This window comes from Podarcis liolepis (genome assembly GCF_965112155.1).
Source record: "Podarcis liolepis genome assembly, chromosome: 8".
Classification (NCBI taxonomy): domain Eukaryota; kingdom Metazoa; phylum Chordata; class Lepidosauria; order Squamata; family Lacertidae; genus Podarcis; species Podarcis liolepis.
This window is the reverse complement of record NC_139560.1, coordinates 74,240,264-74,263,123: the sequence shown is the minus strand read 5'-3', so window position 1 is coordinate 74,263,123 and position 22,860 is coordinate 74,240,264. Positions and strand designations below refer to the sequence as shown.

The 22,860-nt window shown below is 42.3% G+C and overlaps 1 long non-coding RNA gene across 1 annotated transcript in view; it reads left to right on the top strand.

The window, feature by feature from the left end:
- Positions 1-11,365, top strand: part of LOC310714531 — a 37,975-nt gene extending 26,610 nt beyond the window's left edge. Inside the window, exon 3 of the long non-coding RNA XR_014529875.1 lies at positions 11,326-11,365. This is a non-coding gene — a long non-coding RNA (uncharacterized lncRNA). The remainder of the gene's footprint in view (positions 1-11,325) is intronic.
- The last annotated feature ends 11,495 nt before the right edge of the window (positions 11,366-22,860 follow it).

Below are 22,860 nucleotides of genomic sequence, written 5' to 3'. Positions count from 1 at the left end.
TAAATTGAACCTATGGAACAGGATCATTGTGGAAGTGCCTGCTTTGAGTTGGAGCAGAATGATGTTATTCTACCTAATGAGTTTAGCTCACCTAAATTCAGCAGTGGACCTTGGAAACCAGAATCGCTTCCACAAATCACTCTGATTCTGTGAGAGTAAAATAATGAGAACATGTTTCACTGTATCTGACATCTTCAGGATGTGAAGAGGATCGAGGGCAGCTTTTGTACTGCACTGCAAACCCCACCTGAACCTCAGTGAAGCTTAGATTGAGCAATAGTAATGCAATCTTTCTAGTCTTCTATTTCTGAATCGCAGAGGTTTTGGGCAGGGAGGCAAAGCAACCTCTCAATGTATGTGTTGAGCTGTTTGTGTAAAACGATAAACGTCTAAATGTAATATGTAGATGGGATCTCTTTTCTGCACCACGAGGTGAATGAGACACCATTCTTGTACAAGAATTACTCATTTTGCTTGCTACCCATTTCTTGGTTATTAGTCTCTGCTAGACAACAAACCTCTCCTTCACTGGGGGGTTTTAAATAGAGGTTGGATGGCTGTCTGCCACAGATGTTTTAGTTGATATTCCTGTATTACAGAGAGTTGGATGAGATGACCCTCAGGGTCCCTTCCAACTCTGCAATTCAATGATTCTATGAAATGCTTAAGTTGCCATGGAATTAAGCCGAAAACAGAAATTGGATGAGTATGTAGAGATTTCTGTTCAGGACAAATACCAGAGGGATAAAATGAGGTTGTGTAACCCATGTGGGTGGCGCTGTGGTCTAAACCACTGAGCCTCTTGGGCTTGCTGATCAAAAGGTTGGTGGTTCGAATCCCTGTGACGGGGTGAGCTCTTATTGCTTGGTCCCAGCTCCTGCCAACCTAGCAGTTCGAAACCACGCCCAAAAGTGCAAGTAGATAAATAGGTACCATTCCGGCAGGAAGGTAAACAGTGTTTCTGTGCGCTGCTCTGGTTTTGCCAGAAGCGGCTTAGTCATGCTGGCCACATAACCCAGAAACACTGTCTGCGGACAGACGTCAGCTCCCTCAGTCTGTAAAGCGAGATGAGCGCCACAATCCCAGAGTCATCTACAACTGGACTTAACTGTCAGGGTTCCTTTACCTTTACATTTTAACCCTAGCAGTATTTTTTCAGGCATCTGCAGAAGTTCCTAATTCATAGGAACATAGGAAGCTACCTTATAGTGAGTTAGACAATTAGTTCATCTAGTTCAGTATTGTCAGCAACGGTTGGTAGTGACTTCCCAGGATTTCAGATGAAGGACATTCCCAGCCCTACCTTCCCGGACAATAATTTCCATCACACAATCTCATGCCAGCAGAAAGCATGGGGTTTTTTTGTCAATGGAACCTTTGGCTTCATTAATTGTTTGCAATATAATTAATTGCTATCATTATGTCAATAATTGTTTGAGGGCAACCCTTTGCTGCTCAACTGGGAACAGCTGATATATGATCACCCACCCGTTGAGTCAAGAGCTTCCCTTTGTGTGTGTGGATCAGAAGAGCTACAAACAGAGCATGAAAGGCTATGAGTGCACAGTGAATCAAAAGAGAACTCTATCATTTCCGTCACCCTTCCTCCTCCCCTTTTATTAGTGTATGTTCTCTTAGCCACTGCAGCAACCCAGATATGAAATTATGAGCTCTTGTGGTTGACAGGATGGTCTCCCATGATTGTAGTGGAGGAGTTACAACATTTTGCTCTGCTTTAGTTTATTTCCCTTTGTATTATATATAATATTTTTTATATAAAATATAGATTTCCCTACCTTGTCTCCCCACAGCATTCAAGGCAGGTCCCAAATCTGTAGAGCAAAACATAAAATACTCAAGGTACAATGCTAAATAATGCCAGTTGCTCACTTGAGCTCCTGTATAGTGTACATTTATTGTACATTTTTGTATCCACCTATATTAATGTTGTTCACTGCTTCAGGAGTCTTTGGGCTAAAAAGCAGAATATAAATAAACCATACTATAAACAGGTCTCCTCAACAGCAGTTTTAAAAGGTAGTCTGTCAAACTGAACATGGGAAAACATTTACACTTGTAATATAGGTGGTGCTGTGGTCTAAACCACTGAGCTTGCCAATCGGAAGGTTGGCGGTTTGAATCTCCACAACGGGGTCAGCTCCCGTTGTTCGGTCCCAGCTCTTACCCACCTAGCAATTTGTAAGCACATCAAAGTGCAAGTAGATAAACAGGTACCACTCCGGCAGGAAGGTAAACAGTGTTTCCATGCGCTGCTCTGGTGTTGTTGTTTCGTTGTGCCAGAAGCACATGACCCAGAAAAACTGTAGACAGACGTCGGCTCCCTCGGCCAGTAAAGCGAGATGAGCGCCACAACCCCAGAGTCATTCACAACCGGACTTAACTGTTGGGGGTCCTTTAAAGGTAAAGGGACCCCTGACCATTAGTTCCAGTCATGGACGACTCTGGGGTTGTGGCGCTCATCTTGTTTTGTTGGCCAAGGGAGCCAGCGTACAGCTTCCAGGTCATGTGGCCAGCATGAATAAGCCGCTTCTGGCAAACCAGAGCAGCGCACGGAAACACCATTTACCTTCCCGCCGGAGCGGTACCTATTTATCTACTTGCACTTTGATGTGCTTTCAAACTGCTAGGTTGGCAGGAGCAGGGCCGAACAATGGGAGCTCACCCCGTCGCAGGGATTCAAACCGCTGACCTTCTGATCGGCAAGCCCCAGGCTCTGTGGTTTAACCCACAGCACCACCCATGTCCAGGGGTCCTTTACATTTACCTTTTTATGCACCAAAGACAGCAAAATGCCCTGTACCACTTTCAAGACTGACACATATAGTGACATGTGACACAAGGTACTAAAGTGTTGTGGCTCACCACCTTTGGAGCGGTGTCTGCTAAAGTTTAGTCTTCTTGGAATAGACATAGCAAGCAGAGGAGAAGTAAACAGACAAGGAGCTTACAGGGATAGATTCATACCTCGTAAGGATTGGGGCTTATTAGCATTCTCAATGAATATAAACGTAAAATGCAGGTCCAAACTAATCATATTTCACCTAGAAATCATTTATGTTAAATAGGAAGAAGCATGAAAAAGCAACAACAGAAATATTGCAAATGCAGTGATGATAATGAAAAAGACGATAAAAAAGCAACACTGCAGCAGTCTTAGCAGAGTAGATATAAATGCATTTTTAATTCCCAAAATGTTTGAACGTCGGTATTCCTTTCTCAAGGGAAAAATGCTTTGCAAAACCTAAAAGCAAAGTAGAAGGTTTTGCTTTTTTCAGTTGGGGACCATATTTCCCCCTTGAGGAAAAAAACAACTGGCATTTGAAATGCTTTCGGAATTAAAGATACATTTTTGTTTCTTTCTCGTTTGGCTTCTGTTTGTGTGTGGCCCACCCCCCTGCTGCCTCCAAGGACTTGATGTAACCCCATGGGATACTGCCAGAATAGGTTCTCGGGGACAGTGATTCACCATTCCGCAAAAGCCTATCTGCAGCCTGCTGTTCCCGCTTGCTCTCTCATTTTTAGGTGATAGCATTGATTGGATCAACTGCAAACACAATTCTCTACCTATGAAAATACAGAGCAGTTCTTGCACTTAATTTCAGGCTCAAATAGGCAAATACACTCCAGTGACTGCTGGTGTTTGTTTTTGTTAACACCAGCCCAAATAAAATTTCTATCATTGCATTGTAACAGTTAGACAAGTGCACACACAAACACAGTTCTTTTGCAAACATTTCCGCATGTTACACCAGCAGTGGAATCAATGTATCCAGCAAATGTGTGCACGCGTTGCATTGCTAAGTAATACATGCAGTGTCCACAAAGGAACTGGAAAAAAAGTTCAGTTTTTGAATGAAGAAAGCCAGCCAGTCAGTCAGTCAACAGGATCATTACTTTAAGGGGCTTATGTCTATTAAATAGCCCATTGCGGGCATCACTTTTTATAATCCTTTAAATCATGTTTGAGGCTAGCAACTTTCCCCTAGAGGCCTCGATAAATAGGTTTCTATAGTGTTCTCATTCAGGCAAGATATATAATCCCCAGCTATAGATTTACAGAGGCTACATTTTATTAGCAATCAGAGAACACCAGGGAACAGTGTGGGGTGTGTGTGTGTGTGCATATATATTTCTGCTGATACAGTTATCTTCCAGAAAATTCAAATGCTCTTCCAATAAATGGTACAGAACAGTCTGTACAAAATGCTAACTTGAAAATGTAATGGTGGCATAAAGTTGTACCCTGCTCTTTCTTCCGATATCTTCATCCCCGGTCCCTAGCCTCATCATATGCTCATCTCACTGATGGTATCATTCTGGAAAATCTGTAACGTGGAAAATTTGGACTATTGTGCAGGTAAAAACCCACTGTGGTGGAAGTGGCTTCAGTAGGAAACATCATCTGCCATATCACTTAACTGGATCATGTAGCCAAAGAACAGAAAAATAAAGCGGCCGAGTTTTAATTTGGAATCCTTTCAAGTACCCTCCCACACAACTACAATCAAACAAGGAAAGGGAGGGTTCATCAATACTGTCTTTGGGAGGTGGAAATAGTAATTGACAATCTTACATAAAGCAAAAAGAATACTTTTACTTCATCCATGGAAACCGAGATCACACAAACTGCCAAGCTCATACCGAAATCCTTAAAATCAATGGGTGAACATGCTCCCATAGAAGCCAACTCCTAGGAGCCAAGGTCCCTTTACCCTCACAATAAAGTATTTGTAGGGCCTGCCCCCCAAGTTGACGGGCATTGTCATTCAAATGGTGTGTGAGCAACGCATCTTGTGATGGATTATGCTGGGTGGGGCTTACCTGCCCCCTAATGTTTTATTCAATTTACCTGCCCCCCACCATTTATTTTATACTTGCAGTAGCCCTGCAGGATATACATTTTCCAAATAAGTAAATAAAATAGTGGATCCAGGGCTTAGATGAGATTCGAACTTGTTGACAAATCAGTCTGGTTTTGGTCTGTATGACTTTCACATGTGTTTACCCATAAGTCCATACTGTCCTGTTTTACATTAAATGCCTTTTTGGGAAAACCTGTGCAAAGCATTGAACTTAAATATTGTTTAATTACATGTTTTATGACTGAAAACCTGCTGGACTAGTCTGGTCTGGAACATCCTTTTATTATGCAAACTACAGGTGATATGTAGAATTAAATAGTTAGCCTATGGGAACTAAATAGCCAACTGAAGATCAGTTTAGTTCATATCAGAATCTGCTAAGATCAAATTTCTCAAGCATTGTTACTTTCTAGCTCATTCTTATAACCACGATGTAAGTACTGTTATGTAGAACACAACTGAATATTTGTGTTTGAACAGCTTGGATCATACAGAAGTAAATATCCCATAGTCACACCATGGTTGTGGCTTTAAAACTGTGACTTTGCTCTGATGTTGGTCTGTGGTATAAAGGTATAAAGGTAAAGGGACCCCTGACCATTAGGTCCAGTCACAGACGACTCTGGGGTTGCGGCGCTCATCTCGCTTTACTGGCCAAGGGAGCTTCCGGGTCATGTGGCCAGCATGACTAAGCTGCTTCTGGCAAACCAGAGCAGCGTACGGAAATGCTGTTTACCTTCCCACTGGAGCAGTACCTATTTATCTACTTGCACTTTGACGTGCTTTCGAACTGCTAGGTTGGCAGGAGCAGGGACCGAGCAAAGGGAGCTCACCCCGTCATGGGGATTTGAACCGCTGACCTTCTGATCGGCAAGCCCTAGGCTCAGTGGTTTACACCACAGTGCCACCCGTGTCCCAGTCTATGGCATATTCAGGTGCTTTTTCTTCATACTGCCTTTGAGGACCCATATCCCTCCCATAGTATGTAGGCTGCCTCACAGCACTTACCAACTTGGTAGAATTCAGACATGCATGGTGATATAATGTTTTAAGAACTTCACCATTTGACATATATATCTAACAGCAGCAAAAAGGATTATTAGAAACTTTGTTCTAAGATCATGTTAAAGTTGCAGAGTTCATTTCTGGCTCCTTACTTTGTTTCAGAAACTCCTAACTTTCCTCTTTCACAGCTAATTAAAAGACTGTCAGAAATCTCCTGTTGTTTCCAGTAAGCCTGGAATTAAGTGTAATTCCAAAGTGCAATTAAAAGCATGGTTGGTTTTAATATATATACATATTGCAGATCTTCAGTTCTCTATTAGTAGCGCAGCGCAAATCGGCTTGGTTTGGTGAGGCTGTCACAATTTGTGGACAAAACAATCTTTTCTGCAGATATTGCTTTGTTCCTTATAGACTATTACATTTAAGCTTGGAAATGTTCAACTTTGTAATCAGAAGTTAGCTTGTGACTGCTTAATAATCAAGAATTGAAATAGGGCTGTATTCATTAGAAAGTCATTTATAGGAATAGCAAGGCTATCCACTGTGATAATAGAATGGATTAAATAAAACTGAGGGTATTGAAAAGGATATGAAACATCCACAATAGAGAGGACATGCAGATCTAAGCAGGAATTAGCATTATTCAGAAGGTTTCTCTGGGGGGTAGGTTATTGCATAACTATTTGCAGTAGAATTCTTGTAACCTTACCCAGCATCCTACGACATTAACCAGTGTCGGGTATACTTATACATTAAGATGGGGGTTTGGAATCCATGGCCCTATAGATATTATTAGACAAAAAAAATATATTCTCCTCTTTGGGAGGAGAAAAGACTAAGGAGCAAATCCTATCCAAATCCAGAGTGGAGTCCCTAAGACAGTTGGATTGTGCCTTGTACGCCTCCTTCCAGCAACTCCTGCACCCAAGCTGGTGCCAAACATATTATTTTGCTTTCCTTTGAACAATATCAGTTAGGCTGGGAGGACAGTCTTGTCATCTGGAAAGCCCAGGACCTCCATACACACTGTTCTGGCTTGCACCCCAAGGAGATCACTTTGATGCTGCTAATACAGAAAAAAAACAACAATGCAGAAGGAACAGTTATGAGTTACTGGTCTCTACAGCCACAGCAGGCACTGTGATTCTCCTGCAGTTTGACATTACCCCTGGAGGTGCACTCCATTGTCTCTTAAGACAGACAGATGCCAACAAGAACAAATCCCACCATCTCTGGCGCTTAGCCACACTTGCTGGGACCAATGCATACTAAGAATCTTAGTGCTACCATTGATGGGTACTACAAGTTCCTGAAATGTTTAAACCAAACTACTTCCTCCTCCTTTCACATTGGATTCTGGTATCTTGGTCTTGTTGCCCTTGTGTTCCCATAGGGTTGATTGATTTATTTTACTGGCTTTTCTTCTCTTTGTTAAAGGAATGTTCTTCCATTCTTGGGGGATTATTTGCTTTCTTTTATTACTGTTTACAGAAGAGATCTTCCTTGTAGGATCTTTTCAAATATGTGCACTGTGGTTTCCTTCTAGTTCAAAGTGGTCTTCATGAGGCATGGAGGCTCCATCTTCCAAACCATTACTCATACAAATAGCCCTACAAAGTACAGGCCACCGACTGATATCACTCAGGAACGGGAAAGCAAATGTGCATTAAGTCTATCTGTGTTTGCGGAAGAAATACAGTAACTGATCAAAGTTAACTGAACGTATAGCTCTTACTTTTTATAGAAGATTATTTTATCATTCTGTATCAGGAACAATGTCTCTGTGTTCATTTCATTGGTGAACCTGTCTGCCCATCCTTCTCCCCCAGAACTGCTTCACCAGTGCAGTCAAAAGCGCCATAAGAAAGCTGAGGCAGATGGCAAGTAATCTGCTATGTTGGAGGGAAGTGTGACCTTCCACATGGAGGAGCAGCAATGTAGTGAAGGCAGAATTCAGGTCTTGGACTTTTATCAGAGCAGCAGTGGTGAAATGGAAAAGAAGTGCAATTCTTTCAAGAGGAATACCAAAATTTCATGAAAATTGCTCACTACCTATGCTCCCCAAACAAAGTAATGCTTTTCCTCCTAAGTAAAAGTGTAGCTTTGATTTATAAATAGATTTAGTCTTGTTCGAAACCTGATAATGTTTACCCATATCCATTCTTCCCCAACCTTGTGATATCGAGCTCCCAAATGGGATTGTATCTCAAAATGCTGGAAAAAATAGGATTTTGTTGTCAAAACAGTCCAAGATATACAATGATTGTTTAAATGCCTTCTTCGGGGCATTTGTATACTTGCTCAAAAAAAACCAGCCTGCAGAGATCAAAGTTAGATATATCTCCCTTTCACATTAACTGGTTTGATTCATAAATATACAGTATTTTTCCGTGTATAAAACGCCCCCCCCCCCCCGTATAAGACACCCCGTACTTTTGGAGATCCCAAATTTTGAAAATGGGCACATGCACTATCCAATTATAAGATGCCCCCAAATTTTTAACCTTATTTTAAAGTAAAACAAAAACAAAAACACTAGTCTTATACACGGGAAAGTATGGTATTTAGTCTTGTTTGAATCATGCTCAGTCTCCCCCAAACTTCTGTGTTGAAGTTGTTCCACAACAGCTCTCATAATGCCTGCCATTGACCAGGCTGGCTGTGGCTAATGGGAATGATAGTCCAAAACATATGGAGAATTCAAGCCTGAGGCAGGCAGCCTTACACTGTAAGAAGTTTTTAAAGATAATACACCAGGGTGAATCTAGTTTATATCATCCCTACCTTGCTGGCTATGCACTTCGGTTCGAGTCTGTCTCTGTCTCTGTGTGTTTCTAGAACAAGCTGTTTTTCCCGTATCATCCAGTGTTCTTCTATTGTCATCTGACAATAGAATATAAATACTAGAATAAGGCTCAGTAAGGATTTTTGGACTCTGAAAACACTCCATGTCTCTATTAATTCCTACAACATTGTATTTGTTGAGAGAAATCCTTTGGTTTAAATTTGTTTTGAAAGATTATAAATGAATTGGACTCTACTGTCAAGCAGCATCCACAAAAGCTTTGAATTGCACTTATGTAAGCTGTGCTTCATGAGGAGTTCATTTGTGGTGTGTGCTGAAAATTCCTCCTACATGTTTTCTTTCTTTCTTAACCATTCTCCATCAGTTAAGAAGGAAATGAATTGCATTTATCAAAGGTAGGAGGAAAGTTAAGTCAAATTCTCATGGGTGGGATGCATAATTTTTATTGTACTTACCTTGCCTTTAAGGTGGATGAGGGCTGTTTATCCTTTCATCCATTCTACAAATCATTTCTTCCATGATTTATGGCTTCTCAACTGCCCATGCACTAGGGGGGAAAAAACACACCATAAGGCAGTGGTGGCCCATGTGATGTAGTCCAAAGCATCTAGAAGACAATTCCCATCACACCTGACCAGTATGGCTGAGATTCAGGGATGATGGGAGTGTTATCCCATCACCAGCAGTGAAGTAAGATTCAATTGCCAAGCCAGTTGTGGAATAGACGTCAGGAGTGTGTGCAGGAGCCAGGCCCTGTGACTGGTAGGGCCTCACAGGACTGGGGCCTTCCTGTGTTTGACCTGGAAGCCGCACAGATGAGGCTTGACAGAAGACTCGTAGCTCCTGGTGGCAAGGGCCAGGAGGGGTATATAAGACCAGCAGTTCCCTCTGGTTCTTTGCCACAGCAACACGCTACCCACCTAGCTGTGCTTCAGCTTCCTGAATCCTGGTTTCCTGACCCTCGGACTCTTGGCTTCCTGACTCCTGGTTTCCTGACCCTCGGACTCTTGGCTTCCTGACTCCTGGTTTCCTGACCCTCGGACTCTTGGCTTCCTGACTCCTGGTTTCCTGGTTCGTGGACTCTTGGCTTCTTGAACCCTGGACTGCTGACCCTAGACTGCTGATTCCTGTTTCCCGACCTCTACCCTGGTCCCGACGTACCAAGCCGGGACTCTGACTGTCTGTAACCTGGTCCGTGACAATAGAGTAGTGCCATCATGTCCTTTGCAGCAGCCTGACCTGGCTCTCATGCTGTCATATTAAAGCTAGGAGATGTGCAGATGCCAGACCTTCTTGGCTTAGCATGAAAATATAGAGTCAGTTGAGATTGCCTCTGAAAGCCAGAACAGCTCACTACAAACTCTGCTGCTGCCCTGGCATTCCCAGTGCAGAAAGTGGGAAGGATCACTGCAGAATACAGAGCAGGTTGCTAAAGCAGGTGCTAGGACTTGGTGCCTTCCAACTTTTGGGACAAAACATCTCAATAGCTCCAGCCAGCATAGTGGAAACTAACATAGGGTAGGGGATCAGGCTGCCACAGCACATATCTGAGGGAGAAGCACCTCATCTCAGCAACATTGTCTTCTGCCGTTCCTGACAAATGGTGACCCCCCCCCCCCGGTCATTTGAAAGAAATATACTTTCACATACAATTTATAACCAAACTATAACCTGGAAATTAAAACAAGGATGACATAGGGATGGGTTAATCAGTTGGTTTTGGTTTCTCATTTTTCAAACCTACATTTTTCCATCAGTTTGCAGAAGAGGTCCTCATGAAAATTCACCAGCATTTTAGTGCAAATTAATCCCAATATTCACACTTTTATGCAATTTTGCCTAACACACACATTTTTATAACTCACATTTTCTCCAATGTTCTGGTTCTTTTTGTAATATAATGCATTGTGTACATTATTTTCACTAATATATACATTGCTATGGAAACTTACCTTAGTATTTGCGTTTTTGTACACACTGCGTGGCTGGAGAACTGCATTAAAAATTCAGAGAAGTGTGGATTTTGAAGGACAGCTGTGTTTCAGTTAATGTATTCTCTCATGCGGGTTTGGGTTTAAATGAAAACTGAATCAAAAGTCTTGCCCATCCCTAGCTGGAACCCAAAATATGTTTGCTTGAATGTTTACTCCATAGAAGCAAACAAATGTGTGTGTGTGTGTGTGTGTGTGTGTGTGTGTGTTACAATATATTTCAGAGGAAATGTTTAGGATGGGAATATCAGTGTGAAATACACCATTATTTCTTTTGCAAGACTATTAACATGTGGAACTAAGCCCCACATTATCACACTGTCCTTCCTGTGGCTCTCCCAGCCTTTTCCCCCAACCTGGTCCTGTCAATGGGAACAGAATATTAGCATGGTTTGGTTATGGAGTGAAGTGGCTGCAGGCAGGGCGAGTGGGGGGTAAGCAAAACAAGAGATATGTGATCGTTGCAAGAAAACTTATTTGCAATTTGGGGGCAGCAAACCGTCATTCTGTAGCTCATCCCTCGTGCCACATCAAATAGATGTTCTGCAAGACCTTAAAAGTTTTTCTTTTCTTTTCTGCTACAGCTTGATGATTTATTATGTTGTTTATTTGTTCATTTCTTTTGTTTTTCCTTTCCAAGGATGGCCTTTAGAAACCTGTGGGGAATGTCATAGAACAACTGGAGAATAATAATAATAAAAAGGATTCTCTTCCATCAAGGCTGTGCTGCGTGGCACTTGACAAAAAGCCTGTTAGTTTTGCTTCCTATTTGTCTGCTCAGAAAGTTTAGCAATAAAGCAAACATATTAAAACTCAACTGAATCCACAGCTGGTTAGTATATATATGTTGAGGAAAGGGCCATCTTTCCATAAAAGTGTGCTGTTTTGCAACTCGGGAATCCTGGCAAAATTTATTGCATCTGTTACACACCAGTAGAAGGATAATGATGCAGTTATTCTGTTCCTTCTCAGCAGTTTAATAGGAAAGCATCTGTTCTTAATACAATATTATTTGATAATATTTACACTTTGGGCAACATACAGGTAAGTATGGTGGGTACATATGGTTGTTGTATGCATTACATAACTTTCAGGTAGGGAAAGATCTGTCGATATTGGTCCTCCCAGTTTCTCTCTTCTCCAAGTTGAAATTCAGTCCTGCGCATTCCTCCCCCCCATAAATTTGCATTAAAAAACAGCAACCATACAAATTCATCAGCATTTAAGGGCAAATTCATTCTAATTAAATACATTTTATATGCAGTTCTAACTAATGCACATTTTGGCAAGCAATTTCCTCAAATATATACGTTGTTTTCAGCAATATTCATTCTTATGCACACTTTCCTGTGATATGTCTATTTTTGTAAACATTGGTTAAACTACATAGCAAAATTCCGATATGTGTGGATTTCAAAAGATAGCTGCATTTTGATTTGATTTAGAAAGTGTAAATTTGAATAGGCTTCATAGGAGACCTGAATCAAATTTCTCCCCACAGCCCTGCTTGCAGATAATTTATTTCTAAATCTTCATATCCTTCAAGAGATGTCACTTCAGCTCCTTCATCCAATCTTGACTTTGCCACCTGCAAAATGCTTGAATTCCTGAAGGACATCCTTTCCAAACGCAGTCTTTATTGACACTTCTGATATCAAACTGAACTGGTTTCCAATTCTGCTTTATGATGCAGGATATACAGAGCTTTCACCTTAGAGATTCCAAGGCCTAAAGCAAAGTCAAACATTGTCCACAGACAAATATGGCCAAAGACAGCTTTCTATTTATGTCCCAAATTTATCCAGGATTGAGGAACTTGTGGGGTAAATTTCAACGTGGCCCTCCAAGTCTCTTTAACTCAGGCTTCCTCAACCTCGGCCTCCAGGTGTTTTTGGCCTACAACTCCCATGACCCCTAGCTAGCAGGACAAGTGGTCAGGGATGATGGGAACTGTAGTCTCAAAACATCTGGAGGGCTGAGGTTGAGGAAGCCTGCTTTAACTGGATCTTCAGAAGTTCTCCAGGCCACATGCCTCACTTGCTGATCTTAATATCTAAAATGTTTTTGCCTGGCTGCAATGAGTCATTGAGACCTGGTAATACCGCTTGCTTCTCTGGCATATGTAGAATGTGTGTAGAACATACCCTTCTCTGCAAAAGTAAAATTTACATTTGCTTGCCCAGGCCTCCTGGTTGAAAAAGTTTCTACACCCCTTTGATCTCTTTCAGCTGTTGCATCACTTTCCCAAACTCTTGGGTCACTTCCTTGAGTCCATTCCCTTGCTTTCTCCTCCAGCTGAAAGAGCTGAAGGACCTGGACTTAAATGTCTACTTGATCATGAAGCTCCTGATGTAACCTCAGGGAAGCTTAGCCCATCTCACAGGATAGATAAGAATTCAACAGCCTTTTAATATGTAGCATCTAGTTTTACTACTGTCAGTTTTAATGTGCAATATCTTTTAGCCTTGCTGGTGTTAGGCTGATGGTTTTATATGTTCTTTGTTATTGCTTTTAGAAATTGTTAGGTGTATGTTTATGATTATATTGTATCATTTTATGGTTATTCTGTATGCCTCTCTGGGGTTCTTCTCACAGAAGAGTCAGATTCATTTATCGTTGCAGTTGTTGTTTGTTGTTATGTGCACTATTATGTGGGTTCTATTGAGAAAAAACAGAACACAAATGCAATAAATAATAATTATGAGCACATCTTAAAAGAAAGGGAGAAGGAAACATGAAATAATGTGTCCTGGGTACATATTTAAACATTTTTATTTTAATGAACTATGTCCATTGTCATTGTCTAAGATTGGATGCAAATATCAGATATGATAGTTTGATCAGGATAAAAATAGTTATTGTGCTCCAGTGAAAATCTTTGGGTTTAAAACCCCACAGGTATAGGGCTACCACAAATTTTGTGCTTGGTTAACATTCCATCTTGGCCTGTCCTGGTCTTCATAACTGGAAGTTTCTATGCTGCCCCTCATCTGAGGATCACGGGGCAGTTCACAATATAAAAACACAAAAATGCATAACATACTAACAAATATGTTCCCAATGGTTGCCTGGTTGTAAGACATAATGGACTGCAAACTGTCTTAACCTGCTTATGCTCCACTTCTGGAAATAATTCTAAAAAATATCCCAATCTCAAATTCTGGAGTGCAATGAAGGACAGTAATGCCAGCTCAAGATATTTTGCTATCTAACGTGAAAAGGTAAATAGTACCTCCCACCCACTCACACACCACAGTCAAGGTATTCCAGGTCAGTCAATTTATTTTGATACCTGAGGCAAAAAATGTCACAAGTGGGAGTGCGTGTAGAATACATTTTACTTAAATGACTACCAATTTGTCCGTCCTTCCATGATGCTAAACAGGTGGCAGCCTCACTCTCCCTAATGGAAGAGCTGGCCTTTCAGGCAGAGAAGAGAAGAGGGGTAATAAAGTAACAGAGCAGGGCAAAAGGCTTTCGTCTGGAGGAAAGCTAACAGCTGCTTCCAGTCCTTTTAGGGAGTTTGTTAAGTGAGCATCATAGCACCTTGGCTTTCAAAGCCTGCTGCTAAGAATCCCCAGATCTCCTCCTGTTGGTTTTGTGTCCCCAGCTCCTGGGATTCCACCTCCCCTGCTGGCGACAGAATTTGCTGCTGTACAGAGGGATCCCTTTTGTGATGCAGTTAATGGTCAGAGACGCTACAGACTCCTGCTGTGTGTGATGTTCTCAAATGGAATGGTTAAGCTTTTCATCATGTTTCTTTTCAAAATCAAATTTAAAGGCAGCCCTTCTTCTTAAACTTCTCCTTTAAATCCTGATTTGCAGCTCAGTGCTAGTCATGCCAATGAAGCTGCAATGTTGTTGCTGCAAAAAGGAAATAGCGGGGAGCACAGAGGGGGTTTATAAGAAGAGGGTGAGGGGAGTCTCTTGTATATAATCCTTTATATTTTATGCTACACCTGATGTTCTTAAAGCAGAGCTTTACTAGAGAGAGAGGAAAGAAAATAACGGCATTTTTTTTATCCTTAATCACACTACTTGCAGATAGCCATATGTAAGAAAAATGTCGTGTCAGATAAGCCTAAAACTTATTTAAAAGATTACCATCTTTACTGCTGTAGTGTATGTTAAATGCCAAGCATGGTTGAATGGCTGTTATGAGCAAGAAGTAATACTAAGCTAATGTGATAAGATAAAATAAACAGAAGCATATTTCATTTTTGCATCCAGAGAAATACACAGAACTGGCACCCATATGTACTTGTCACTAGGGTGGGGCAACTGGAGCATGTGCCTTGGATACAACTTGGCCCCAGAGATACCGCAGTGCACTCTAGGTGAGACTGCCCTTAAGACTGATTTGGAAGCTGCAGTTGTGGCAGGTGGACTGTTATGCAGCTTCCAAATCAGTCTTAAGGGCCTAGTGGGGGCATAGGCAACCTCGGCCCTCCAGATGTTTTGGGACTACCATTCCCATCATCCCTGACCACTGGTCCTGTTAGCTAGGGATCATGGGAGTTGTAGTCCCAAAACATCTGGAGGGCCGAGTTTGGGGGTGCCTGGCCTAGTGGGAACATGTAACACCAGACCTGAAAATTGTACACTGGCTGCCAAACTGCTATAGGTCAAACTCTGTTGCGGCTCTCTAACCTCTGATTAAGTATTTACCTAATTCGTTCCAGAGGTCCGTTCTGAATCTGAAACTGTTCTTAACCTGAAGCACCACTTTATTTTTATTTTTTTATTTTTTAAAATGATATTTATTAAGGGTTTGAAGGTTACAGAAAGGAAAAAGAACAATAGAAAATTAAACAAAACAAAACAATACCTTAAAATATATCAAAAAGAAAAAGAAAAAAGAAAAAAAACAATACAGTAAAACAACGAAGAAAAAATAACAAAAACATTTAAAAATACATCCAACCTTTTCGACCTCCTCACACCTCCCTTTTTTGTATTCTAGTTCAATTAGCTATTTCAGCAAGTCCTTTCCATCTTTCTCCATTTTCGTTCTAAAATTTAACTTAAGACAGTCTAACCTTAAATTTTCCACTTTGGTCCATTAACAATCTATTTTTACTTAATTCTTTATAACATTCTGCTAAAGCAGGGGTGTCAAACTCAAATTCATCGGGGGCCGCATCAGCAGTTTGGTCACCCTCAAAGGGCCGGTTGTATCAGCCTAAAATATTTGAGCAGGCTGAGACCCCCGAAGTTGATGGGCTTTTACATTTAAATGGGGTGTGTGTGGCATGTGATAAATTATGTGAGGTTCGAGCTGGTCTTTGACCAGTAATAAATTATGATGATGTTGTTGTTGATGATGATGATGATGATGATGTGAGGTGGGGCCTACCTGTCCCCCCTCAATATTTTATTCAGGCTGACACCCCTGTTATGAAAGATTACTAAAGTCTGCCCCTGTGGTGATGTATCATAACATTGTGCAGGCCCAGTCTGAGGGCACCTTTACCGGACTGCGTCTTGTGGCTGGGGCTTGTCTGTGCCTTCTCTTCCTTCTCCGCCTGTTGCTGCCTCCTCCCTGTGCCAGGCGCTGGTGAGGGGGGGGGGAGAGATGTGCCAGTTGCACCTCAGTTTCTGACGGGGGCCAATGCTGCTTGTTCCTCCCTCTGCTTTTCAACACTGCAATATATCGCTACCGTATCACAACATCACTATCACAATGTTGAAAAGTTGGTATCGTCCACTTTTAGGGGCTGAGGGGCTTACTCAGTACGGACACGGGCACTCCTAGGAATTTATTGGATTTCAAATCCCTGGATTTCAAATCCCATTGAGGGGGGGCAGGGGCCGACTTTGGTAATATGGCACCCACCCTGAGTGAGGACAAAATTTGGTGCCCCCCCATAGAATAAATAGGCATTGTTATCATTATTTTGTGCTCCCTTGGCTCAGGGCGGGTGAGGCGCCCGCACGGCCCCAAATCTGGCGCTGGTGGAGGAAGCACATTTCCACGACGGGCCGAGGTAAGCCAAGGCTGAGGGGGACGTCCACTTGCTCCGGCATGCCCGCTGCAGCCCTGCTGCCAGCAGCTGTCGGGGAAGGCGGCCGGCCGGGCTCTGGGGCTCGGTGGGGCCCGCCGGCAGAGGGCGGCGCTGCGCCTCGCCTGGGCGTGGAAGCCCTGCTTGGGACGTTGTTTCCCACGCCGCGCGTCTGCACCGTGCTCCCGCCTCCATCTCGGCTCGCTCCCTCCCGTCCTCCGCGCCTCGCCTGCCAGACTCACATCCCTGCCCGGCGGCGGCGGCGCAGCGGAGGCCGAGCATGGTGCCAGCAGCAGCTGCTGGGGCGCGCGGAGGAGCGTCCGGCCGGGCAGCTCCGCTCCGCTTGCTGCTGCTGCTCGCGCTGGGCGCTTCCTGGGCGGTGCGCCCGCCGGACCAGAGCCGCCGCCAGAGACGCGGCAGCCCATGGGATGAGCCGGGCGGCCTGCGGGGTCGCGCCGGCGGGGGACCTCCGGAGGCGGCCTCTCTGCTCACCACCTCCTTCGTGCTGAAAGGCGACGCGGCGCACAACCAGGCGATGGTGCACTGGACGGGCGAGAACAGCAGCGAGAACGGCGGCTACACGGGCCACATGACAAGGTCTGGCGGGCCGGATTTGGCCCGCGGGCCTTGTGTTTGACACCCGTGTGCTAAAGCCATATAACTTCATTCCAGCATAGAAGAACATTCATTAATTTTGCAATATTTCTGTAAATATACTTTAAATTTTTTTCCAATCTTCTTCCACCAACTCTTCTCCCTGGTCTCGGAATCTGCCAGTCATTTCCGCCAATTCCATGTAGTCCATCAGCTTCATCTGCCATTCTTCCTGGGTGGGTAGATCTTGTGTCTTCCAATGCTTTGCGATAAGTATTCTTGCTGCTGTTGTAGCATACATAAAAAAGGTTCTATCCTTCTTTGGCACCAATTGGCCGACCATACCCAGGAGAAAGGCCTCTGGTTTCTTCAGGAAGGTATATTTAAATACCTTTTTCATTTCATTATAAATCATCTCCCAGAAGTTCTTAATCCTTGGGCATGTCCACCAAAGGTGGAAGAATGTACCTTCAGTCTCATTACATTTCCAGCATTTATTGTCGGGCAAATGATAGATTTTTGCAAGCTTGACTGGTGTTATGTACCACCTGTAAATCATTTTCATTAAATTCTCTTTTAAGGCATTACATGCCGTAAACCTCATACCTGTGGTCCATAACTGTTCCCAGTCAGCCATCATAATGTTATGTCCAACATCTTGTGCCTATTTAATCATAGCAGATTTCACCGTTTCATCCTGAGTATTCCATTTCAACAGCAAGTTATACATTCTTGACAAATTCTTAACTTTGGGGTCTAACAATTCTGTTTCCAATTTTGATTTTTCCACCTGGAAACCTAATTTTTTGTCCAAATTATATGCCTCCATTATTTGATAATAATGGAGCCAGTCTCGCACTCTGTTTTTTAGTTTTTCAAAACTCTGCAGTTTTAATCTTTCTCCCTCTTGTTCCAGAATTCCCCAATACTTTGGCCATTTGGCCTCCATATTGAGTTTTTTCTGAGCCTTTGCTTCCATTGGTGACAGCCATCTTGGGGTTTTATTTTCTAACAAGTCCTTATCCAGACATTAAACAGTGCTTTTCTGACAATATGGTTTTTAAACGCTTTGTGTGCTTTAACCTTATCGTACCACAGATATGCATGCCAACCAAATACATTGTTGAAACCTTCCAAATCCAGCACATCAGTGTTTTCAAGAAGCATCCATTCTCTCAGCCAACAAAAAGCGGCTGATTCATAATAAAGTTTAAGGTCTGGCAGGGCAAATCCACCTCTTTCTTTAGCATCCATTAATATCTTAAATTTTATTCGAGGCTTCTTGCCCTGCCAGACAAATCTAGAGATATCTCTCTGCCACTTCTTGAAACAGTCCATTTTGTCCAAAATTTGCAGTGTTTGAAACAGAAACAGCATCCTTGGCAATATGTTCATTTTTATCGCAGCAATTTGGCCTAACAGTGATAACTTCAAATTTGACCATATTTCTAAGTCCTTTTTCACTTCAGACCAACATTTTTCATAGTTATCCTTAAATAGATTCACGTTCTTAGCAGACATGTTAACCCCTAAATATTTCACTTTCTTAACCAGTGTTAATCCTGTCTCCTTCTGAAACTTATCTCTCTCAAGCACAGTTAGATTTTTCTCTAAAACCTTAGTTTTCATCTTGTTCAATTTAAAGCCTGCTACCTGTCCAAAATCTTGAATCAATTCCAGTACTCTTTTAGTACTAGATTCTGGCTCCTGTAAAGTCAATACCAAGTCATCAGCAAATGCTTACATTTTGTATTGTTTAGCTCCCACTTGTATACCTTTAACCAATTGGTCCCTTCTAATCATATTTAGCAAAACCTCCAGGACCGATATAAAAAGCAATGGAGAGATTGGGCAACCTTGTCATGCTCCTTTCTCAATCTTAAATTCTTCTGTCACTACATTATTCACAATTAATTTAGCTTCTGTTCTGAATAAATTGCACCTATACCGTTCCCAAAACTTTGACCAACCCCCACCCCCCTGAAGCACCACTTTAGCTAATGGGGCCTCCTCCTGCTGCTGCGCCACCGGGGCACGATTTCTGTTCTCATCCTGAAGCAAAGTTCTTAACCCGAGGTGCTATTTCCTGGTTAGTGGAGTCTGTAACCTGAAGCCTATGTAACCTGAAGTGTATGTAACCCGAGGTACCACTGTACTTGCCTCAAACCTGAATCTAGGCATCTAGGGAGTTCTTTTATTGTACCATTTATTTCCTTTCACCAAATTAACTAACACAAAGCTTTTATTACTGGACCGTCTTACTTCTATAGACTGGCTTTTGCTCAGGTCAGTTAGATGCAAGAAACCCAACAAAGTGCCTTCCTCTGTCTTATCTTGCATGTATATTTGACGACTGACATGTGATCATTTGAAACAGTCAACCGATGATTCAGCATGAGTTGTTGTTTTAAACCGTCAGTGGTTTGTTACTCATTGCTGTAATTTTTGTAAGGATAATTTATTTTATTATTATTATTGAATTTATATACCACCCTATACCTGCAGGTCTCAGGTTAGTTCACAGGATAAAACCAAACATACACAAATACTTTCCCAGTCCCTAATCCTCAACACAACCATATATGTTTATTTTTTGTGCTTTTTATTATTATTTATATCCTGCTCTTCCCATAGGAACCCAGTGCAGTGTGAATTGCAATGCTGCCATTTGTCATGTTGTAAAGATATAATTTCAGGGATGCCTTATCCTAAGTACAGGGTTACATGGACTAGAGCTGGGATGTGCATATATGTATGAAGAATTTGTTAAATCACTGAGACCTCTTGTGTGCATCATTGCCTAGGCACATGGCCCAGAATAACATGATGAGCTAGCCTTTCCTCCTATTCACCTCTCCCCTGCTGTTGAATGATGTGCTCCTGGTGACTGGTGATCCTTATCCAGCCTCCTCCTTCTTGGGACAGAAGCACTATTAAAGCCACAGTAAGTGAATGGAATCCTGCTCACCTGTGTCTTCTAATCTGGAGGAGTGGGTTTATAGAAAATGAAGTGCTGTCCTTCCGGGTGGAAAGGTGATTCACAATTAATTAGCATCAGATTCAAAGAGGAAAAATGGAATCACCAGCTTGCCAAAGAGGTTAATTGACTGCAAGAAGCAACCAGATAATTGTGTGTACCTGTGGCCAGGAACGCTGACCATTGCATTGCATATTCTTCTATGTGACGTGTGCAATGAAGTTTAGAAAACTGCAATGAGCATAAACAAATGAACAGTATGCTGTACACTGTTGACATTTCATCCTTGCCAGTATCTCAAACATGTTCGTTCAATGTTCCCTCAGGACAGGAAGGTTGTAGCTTTTTGCCTAGTTCACAACCTTTGCTGCTTTTGTGGCCCTGGGAAACATGGGGCATTAGAAGGTGTAGGGATGCTAGCCCTGGAACAGGGATAGCTGGATCCACTGGCTCTTCAGTGGAGATCTGAGATCTACAGGAGAGTCCTGCTCCTCTTGTATGTCATCTGAAGAGAGCTCAATCTTGAAGTCTGGGCAGGGCTGAATCCCGATACTAACTCTCTACTGAACCTATCTATAGAATTTCCTCATGAAGATAGTGGCCACCAGACAACTATGGTCAGTACCACCTGACTGACACATCCAATCCAAGCTTCTGCTTCTCCACAATAGGTGGGAAGAGCATGGTGTTTCCCTTTACAGCCATTTCACTCACCCAAATCCCTAGAAAGCAGGGTTAGTGTTTGTGGACACTATAATCCAATATGTTTTCTCAGTGCATGCACACGCACAGGTTGCACAATGTGAAGACATTGGACTAGATTATCCTCATGGTCCCTTCCAATTCTATGATTTAAAAAGTGAAAAAAACAGATACCTTATATATATATTAGTTGCTGGGCAGCTCCACTTAACACTACAGTGCAAGACCAACTCTCCCATTAGGCAGAATAAAGTGGCTGTCTCAGGCAGCTGATTTGTGAAAAGGCAGCCATTTTCTGTAATTTAATCTATTATTTTTATTTTACTTTTTTTTACAGAGGTACCACTGTTTATTTTCTCTCTCTCCATATTACATCACAATATAAATAAACCAAAACCATCACCACATCCTCCCCACCCCCTATATATCTATATATCCATCAATCAAACAAACCCAATATTCTTTTGTTTCTCCCCCCGCTTCCCTCCACCCCCACTTAATTTCCTCTACATTCTGAGATTACATTTATCTTTGCATTTTACAATCTTCCCAAATCTTCTATATATTCTTATTGTCTTTCCTTACTGATTTACCTTCCCTCAGATACTTTACATTTTAATCCAGGCATATTAGCATATCTTTTTTTTTGGAGCAACATTTTACCATATATTCATCAAAACATTCCCACTCCTTTTTAAATTTTTAATTTAATCTATTATTTTGTATTGTTACATCCAGGGAAGGGAGAGGCCTTTGTGGCATTTTCTCAGGTGCTGAAATAATTTGATTAGCCTTAGGGACTATACACCTTAAGAGCATAAGAAGAGGCTGCTGGGCCAGGTCACCGGGCCATCTATTCCAGCATCCTGTTCCCACAGTGGTCAATTAGGTGCCTCTTGGAAACTCGCAAGCAGAACCTGGGTGCATCAGCACACGTTCCATTTGTGAATCACAGAAACTGGTACACAGAGGCATATTTCCTTGAGCAGTGGAAGCAGAACACAGCCATTATGACTAAAGGCCAGTGATAGGCCTATCCTTCATGAGTTTATCTAATCCTTTAATTTTTAAAGCCGTGCTAGTTGGAGGTCTGAATTCCATAGGGTTGAATTCCATAGTTTTAACTATGTTCTCTGTGAAGAAATACTTCATTTTGTCTGTCCTGAATCTTCTAACATACGGTGCCATTGAATGCCCACAAGTTACATTGCTTTGGCAACTTGGCAGGGGGAATGGGGTGCTATTAGGAATAAAGAAAGTTGCCTTATACAGAGTCAGGCCATAAGTCTATCTAGCTCAGTATTGGCCACACTGACAGGCAAAAGCTCTCTAGGGTGTCAGGTAGGTTTTCTGCCAGCCCTACCTGGAGATGCCAGAGATTAAAGCTTGGAGCTTCTGCAAGCACAGCAGATACTCTGTCACTGAGCATTGGTGTTCCTGCTCTGACAACCAAATATCCCAGGTCATCCCTGATTACAGAAATAGAGTGATTGTGGTACTACTTGCTTATCCACCCTTCAGATCTTTCAATCATGGACTCTGTGTGTGTGTGCATACATGTGCTCACACCAGCTACCCATGACCTCATGGGTGCTGCCATTATTGAGTCACTGATGAGGGAGTTGGAAGCCCTTTTCATTGTCCTGCTTTGCTTCATTACATATCAAATGGATGTGGAAAATCATTGCAGAAGACAAACTAGGGTACTTAGGATAATACCACATCAGGACTCTTTCCCCTGACCTGGTATTTTTTGTGTACAGGGATCTTTGTGTGGCAGTTAGGCATTGGTAAACTTGGTTTATTGGAGGGGAGGTCATGGTCTTCACCTGCCCCTCCTCTTTAAAGGTATTCTGTTAAAGGGATCCGGGGGTTTGGATCCTGTTCGGAGCCCGGGTAT